The sequence below is a fragment of the Mesocricetus auratus genome, unplaced genomic scaffold, assembly GCF_017639785.1.
Source record: "Mesocricetus auratus isolate SY011 unplaced genomic scaffold, BCM_Maur_2.0 contig_12489_pilon_obj, whole genome shotgun sequence".
Classification (NCBI taxonomy): domain Eukaryota; kingdom Metazoa; phylum Chordata; class Mammalia; order Rodentia; family Cricetidae; genus Mesocricetus; species Mesocricetus auratus.
Window position 1 is genome coordinate 9,903 of NW_024431350.1, and position 6,851 is coordinate 16,753.

At 44.3% G+C, this 6,851-nt stretch overlaps 1 pseudogene; it reads left to right on the forward strand.

Annotated features, from left to right (window-relative positions):
• Positions 1 to 3,618: 3,618 nt before the first annotated feature.
• On the forward strand, positions 3,619 to 6,829 carry LOC121138201 (annotated as a pseudogene).
• Positions 6,830 to 6,851: the final 22 nt, after the last annotated feature.

Consider the following 6,851-nt stretch of genomic DNA (forward strand, 5'->3'; position numbering starts at 1 on the left):
CATTTGGAAAGTTATATCTGATCAAATGAAAAGCATTTTTTTAGTTTTATAAGTTAGTTTAGATTAAATGAACATGCTGCTTGATGAACTATTATGTCTTCTAATTAAGAGTTGTGCTCAAATTGAATTTTTATCAATTTTGATGGTATCCATAGCTTTTCTTTATCTGTGGAAACAAAATCAAAGCCCTTCCCCAACATAACATATTTCCTGCTTTCCATATGGAGATTGACACAACTTTAAGTACACTGGCTGATTTAACTCCACAGTTTTTTCTATTATCCAATGTCTCATCAAAGCTGTTGTTTCTTTGTCATTGGCATACAGAAAATTCCAAGTTAATAAAGTACTATTCAGTCTATCTCTGGGATTCTTTATCATCCTTTTTGGTTTATTTAGCACATCCTTTAGAGTTTGATTTGTTCTTTCTATAACTGCCTGCCCTGTAGAGTTGTGTGGTGCATCTGAATACGCTTTATATTATACTGTCCAAAAAATGTTTCATTTTCTCAGAGACATATGTTGCAGCATTGTCTGCTTTATTTGTGCAGGCATACTCATGATAGCCATAACCTCCAGCCAACGTTTAATTCCTGAATCAGCCTTTCCTGAACTCAAAGCAGTTGCCCATTGAAAGCCTTAATAGGTATCTACATTTAGTGTTTTGTCTATATAGGACATGAGAACCCATGTGTCATCGGAATGGGTGACCTTGAAATTCTACCTTCTGGCAGAGGTACACTGATTACCTTAATAATCAACAAGGCAACCCAGGAGTTACAGCCCCCACATATTCCAGAAGTATTTATCCTTAAGCTCAGGGATCCACCCAAAAGCCAGATCAGTGAGTCTCTTACCTTACTTCAAGGTTTTAAGTTTACAGGTTCTTAAATCCTTCTGTTCCCATTTCCCACCAATAATTGGAGTGGAAACTCACTGATATTTCTTTATCTAATTAAAACACATTTTCAATTAGGGAAGTGCCTACAAAAAATGAAATTATGCTAAACATGTTTTGATTGTGATTGTTATTGTGTGAACACCCAACTATTTTTTACTTCCTTGGCCAAGGGCCCATCCTCTGACCGACACCTCCCCATGTGCCTGCCCTCCTTCCACACCCACACTCAGACTATTCCCTCTGGATTTCTGTCTTCCTGGTCTCTGTTGACAAAGTGGCCTGCCCTTCCAGTGGCCTCCCCTGTGACCGCCCACACATGGTTCCGGCAGGACTCCGCTGGCATCTGCCCCTTCCAGAAAGTGGATGGAGTCAAAGGTATCCGTCTGGGTTCACGTCGCCTTCTCCCTCCAAAATGGATCAATGGTTGGGATACATAAGAGAGTTCCACCACTCTACTCATATGTGCAGCTGATGTCCAAGCCAAGGGTGCCCTCTCATTCACTATCCAAGTTATATTGATTGTGGCCCTAATCACAGAACAAAAAGAAACCAATCTCTTTGGGCATATGGCCTGGGGAATTTTGACAAATTTTGAAGCAGACACCCCACCCTGTCTGTCTGCTCCTCTCTCTCTGCCTCTCTTTCCTATCTCCTGCTGCTCCTGTCCCTAGAGGCTGGTCTCCTGCCTCCCCTGTTCCCTCTTTATGATCCTTTTCCCCAAAATAAAAAACCCCTCTGATTGAACTCTGCCTCATGGTGTCTTTCTCTCTTGAGCCACTTTTTAAAATTACAACAACTTGATTGAGATGTTGTTCTCCATTATGACTGAGAGTCTTATTTCTGTGACCACAAAACAATCTGGACCAAGTCACTTGTGCTTTGGTACCATGCTCCCCCTGTCCTTAGAGGAAATAATGACACTGCCCTAATAGAACTTCATGGACTGTAAGCTCCAAAAGTAACCTACCTCTGAGGGGTTTGAAGTCATTGAGAAAGAAGAAAGGTGAATATAAGACAATGAGCCTAAGATTGCTGTTTTTGTGGGCCCATGCACACCTTGTTTTCCTGGGTAAGCACTGCTGTTAGCCACTTTCTAACTCTATGGTTTATTGCTGTTCACCTTTCCAACACTCCTTTCTGTTGAGATAGTACTGAATCTTTACATTGCAACCATTTTACTACCTACCATACTTAACTCTAGAAATGCCATAGAAATATAGAATAAATAATGAGAAACAGAAAATTTGGACAAAACTAACTGAGAGGTCAGACAATAAATTTTGTGGTCAATGTAGGGGGTTCCCATGTTCTAATTCAAAGGGAAGCTTCAGAGTAATCTTTGCCCAAGCTAAGTTAGAAAAAGATGGAATGGTTTGTTTTTCCTCAGAACTTTCAATCTATTCATGTCCTGGGTGGTGTCAGTGTAGGTGGTAGTGCTGCTGGTGGGGTGTGTGCATGCATGGGTGCATGTGTGCACGTGTGTGCATGTGTGTGTGTGCGTGCGTGTGTTTAGCCTGTATGCAAGTCGCTGCTTTTACTTCACTCCCCTCCTTGAGCCCTGGCTCTTCCTTTCCTTGCCAGCTAGAGAAACAAATCCAGACAACTGAGAAGCCAGGGAGTCTTCTCTGACTGTAAAGATGACGAATCTCTCTCAATGCTTTGGTTAGAAAATACAATTCAGTGGACTCCAGAGATTTCTCTCCAAAAAAGATTGGCTGGATTGAGATGGGAGTATCCTAGAGGCTGGACCAATTAAAACCCATCATTTCATCCACCAGGGAAATGGTTCCTGGAAGAGCTTGTGTTGATGCTCTGGGTTTGGATAGAATGTGTGTAATTTTTACCCAATCATTAGAAATCTTGACAATGAAAGACAGAAGCTGCCAGGACTTGGGACATCTCTATGATGAAAAATGTTTGTGAGAATTGTCTCCCTGCTTCCAATGCCACTTGAATGTTTGCATAGACCTGCTGCATGCTGTCCAGCTGAGAAGGTCTGAGAGTCTCCAGTCTGGATGCAGCACCCCACAGGAAACAACCTTCTGGGGATTCAGGCTCACAAGGTAAGGAGGAGGCTATGGAGGACAATGTCTTTCCTTGTTTCTTTTACCCTAGGTCTGAGATTATCCTTCACATGATACTTCTGTAAAGTAAGACTGCATACCACCTGAGACACCTAGTGGCAAGGCTAGAGATCTTGCTTAGCATGCAACTCTGTTCTTATGTTTAGTCTTACTATTTAGCTTGTTAGTCTCAATTATGTGATTCCTTCTCTGTTAACATCATAGCTGGTTGTGTGACATACTAAAGGTAATGTGTCTCTTTCGTTTGTTGTTTTTGTTCCTTTGTTTGTTTTGAGACAGAATCTCACTCTGTAGTCAAGAGTAGCCTGGAATTCAGTGTGGATCCCAATTCTGAACTTGAGCTCATGGCAATCCTGCCAGAGTTTCCTGAATGCTGGGATGACAGGCATGAAGTTGAAGGTCGATGCTTCATGAAGGCAAATGTTCATGAATTTGCTACTCAGGTTGTAAAGCCATCTTATGGATCTCAGCCTCTTTTACAAAAGTTGGTTGTTAAAGTCTGGATAGAAAGTATCTGTAAGAGATCATATTGGGCACACAGCCATCCATCCTCCTCCTCCCCTCTTCTTCCCCGTTTTTCTCTCTAGGTCCCCCACCTCCGCCCCTGGCCCGAGGGGCACACCGGCCGCCACCATGAGTTCCTTTGGTCAGGACCCCTACTTTTCGACCTCCTACAGGCGGCGCTACGTGGAGACGCCCCGGTGCACATCTCCAGCGTGCGCAGCGGCTGCAGCACGGCGCGCTCCTCCTCGCTGTCCGTGCGCCGCAGCTACTCGTCCAGCTCCGGCTCGTTGATTCCCAGCTTGGAGAACCTCTATCTGAGCCAGGTAGCCGCCATCAGCAACGACCTCAAGTCGATCCGCACGCAGGAGAAGGCACAGCTCCAGGACCTCAACGATCGTTTCGCCAGCTTCATCGAGCGCGTGCACGAACTGGAGCAGCAGAACAAGGTCCTGGAAGCCGAGCTGTTGGTGCTGCGCCAAAAACACTCTGAGCCGTCCAGCTTCCGTGCCCTGTACGAGCAGGAGATCCGCGATCTGCGCCTGGCGGCGGAAGATGCCACCAAGGAGAAGCAGGCGCTGCAGGGCGAGCGCGAGGGGCTGGAGGAAACTGCGCAACCTGCAGGCAGGCTCGCTAGGAGGAGGAGGTGCTGAGCCGCGAGGACGCCGAGAGCCGGCTGATGGAAGCCCGCAAAGGCGCCCATGAGGCCGCGCTCGCCGGTGCCGAGCTGGAGAAGCGAATCGACAACCTGATGGACGAGATCGCCTTCCTGAAGAAGGTGCACGAGGAGGAGATCGCCGAGCTGCAGGCTCAGATCCAGTATGCGCAGATCTCCGTGGAGATGGACGTGTCCTCTAAGCCCGACCTCTCCGCCGCCCTCAAGGACATCCGTGCTCAGTATGAGAAGCTGGCTGCCAAGAACACGCAGAATACCGAAGAGTGGTTCAAGAGCCGCTTCACGGTGCTGACTGAGAGTTCTGCCAAGGATGAGGTGTCCAAAAGCCGCTGCCTGCTCAAGGCTAAAACCCTGGAGATCAAAGCGTGCTGGGGTACGAACGAAGCTCTGGAGAAGCAGCTGCAGGAGTTGGAGGACAAGCAGAATGCCGATATCAGCGCCATACAGGACACAATCAACAAACTGGAGAATGAGTTGAGAGGCACGAAGAGTGAGAGGACGAGGTACCTGAAGGAGTACCAGGACCTACTCAACGTGAAGATGGCCTTGGACACTGAGATCGCAGCTTACAGGAAACTCTTGGAAGGTGAAGAGACCAGGCTCAGTTTCACCAGCGTGGGCAGTATAACCAGTGGCTACTCCCAGAGCTCATAGGTCTCCGGCTGCTCTGCCTACCGTGGCTCGCAGAGCAGCTCCTATTTGATGTCTGCCCGCTGATTCCCAGCCTACTACACCAGCCACGTCCAGGAAGAGCAGACAGAGGTGGAGGAGACCATTGAGGCTGTCAAAGCTGAGAAGGCCAAGGATGAGCCCCCTTCTGAGGGAGAAGCAGAAGAGGAGGAGAAGGAGAAGGAGGAGGGAGAGGAAGAGGAAGGAGCTGAGGAGGAAGAAGCTGCCAAGGATGAGTCCGAAGACACAAAAGAAGAAGAAGGTGGCCAGGGTGAAGAGGAAGACAAGAAAGAGGAAGGTGTTGGGGAGGAGCAAGCTGCTAAGAAGAAAGATTAAGCCCCTGTTCCCAGCTTTCCCAAGAAAAAAAGTCTCCCCAAATCAGGTCAACCTCATCACCAACCAACCAGTTGAGTTCCAGATGCTATACAAGTTAAGAAGTCCATATATGTATAATTCTGAGATGACTTAGGTTGGACATTTAATGTTGTGCTATGAATTTTCTCCGTATGCAGAGCATCCGTTTGCTTGCAGAGTGGCTTTCTGGCTTGCTGCCAGCCTGTGCATGGTCCATGCTTATGAGTTCAGGATCTATGGCAATATGAATCACACAGATGTTTACAATAATAAAAACACACACACATGCCACGAATAAATGAATTCACTAATGTTCATGTGCAACTTCATGGGAAAAATAGTCATTTGAAACTTCGGTGGTTAGAAATTAAAGACCTCGAGTTATGTGCAATAATAGTAAATAAAGTTACACTGATATATATTTTGCTGTGTTTTTTTACTTAATTGAAATACCTTAAAGAAGGCACCAATACAAACAAGTATATCACTGATCTCCAATTTTTTAAATAATATACAAATTTTAACAAATGCAGCTCATATTTGCACATTCTTAGGGATAGAGAAATAGGTTAAGACTAGAAAGCATTCCCCTGTACACACTTTATTGATAATAAATAAGAATGAGAGCTTTCATAATGACAATATAATTTACCCTGTAAAACATACAATGTTGGCTGGAGGGGTGGCTTTCTAGAAGGCAATTTAGAATATATGGTGGACTAGCATACAGTAAGTAGTACAATCTAGATAAACTATAAATCCCACACAGTTGTCACTATGGTTACATTTTTAATATATTCTTGAATATCATGGGCAGAAATGAAAATCTAAGCCCATGATATAATTAAGAGGAATGACTTAAAAAATCTATATTTGATTTTGAATGGGGCAAGTAACCTTATCAGAAGCTATCTGCCGCCACAAACATGTTGTCTTGAATCCTGAGCTCATGAATGGTGTGTTGTTTGCTTCTTTCTACTGCCTCACATAAATTGCCTTTAAAGCTATAAATTTTAAAACCCTTTAAAAACCATGCAAGCAGGTAATGGAATTATATTAATGTTACTTCTTGGGGGAGACAATAAATTTGTATGTCGCATTGGCATTGCTCTGCATGTCTTAATTGGTAAATATTTGGATTTCAATGCCTGGTTGGACACTGCATCACATCTATACCCCATCTGCCCCCATCCGTGGTAAAGTTGTGGTAACTCTTGCACTTGTGTTTGGTGTGGAGCATAGATGAAGTCTTTGCCTGTCTACTGCTCTGATGTTCTTAAACAACTGTTTGGTCTGCTGATTTCTTCACTGTATTTTAGATGACCTTTGAGACTTAGGAATTTTACCTAAAACCAAATTGGTCTTCACTTAAAGTTATGTGGTCTCTTTGCATCACTTACTTCCAGTTGAATATATGTTACTACACAAATAGGGAAGACATTTATTTATCTACCATGATGTGACTTTGAACAATGAAGGCTCTTGACATTCCTTCGTAAGTAGGAAACCTCCTAGACAGCAAGCTTTTCACACTTGTGCTCGTTAGTTATGAGTTGATGCAAACAGCTGGTTGATTTAAGAAATGCTTGATTTAAGAACACAGTTCCATATTCAATCCTGTGTGCCATAATAAATATTGAAAAATATCTTTAAAAAAAGAGATCAT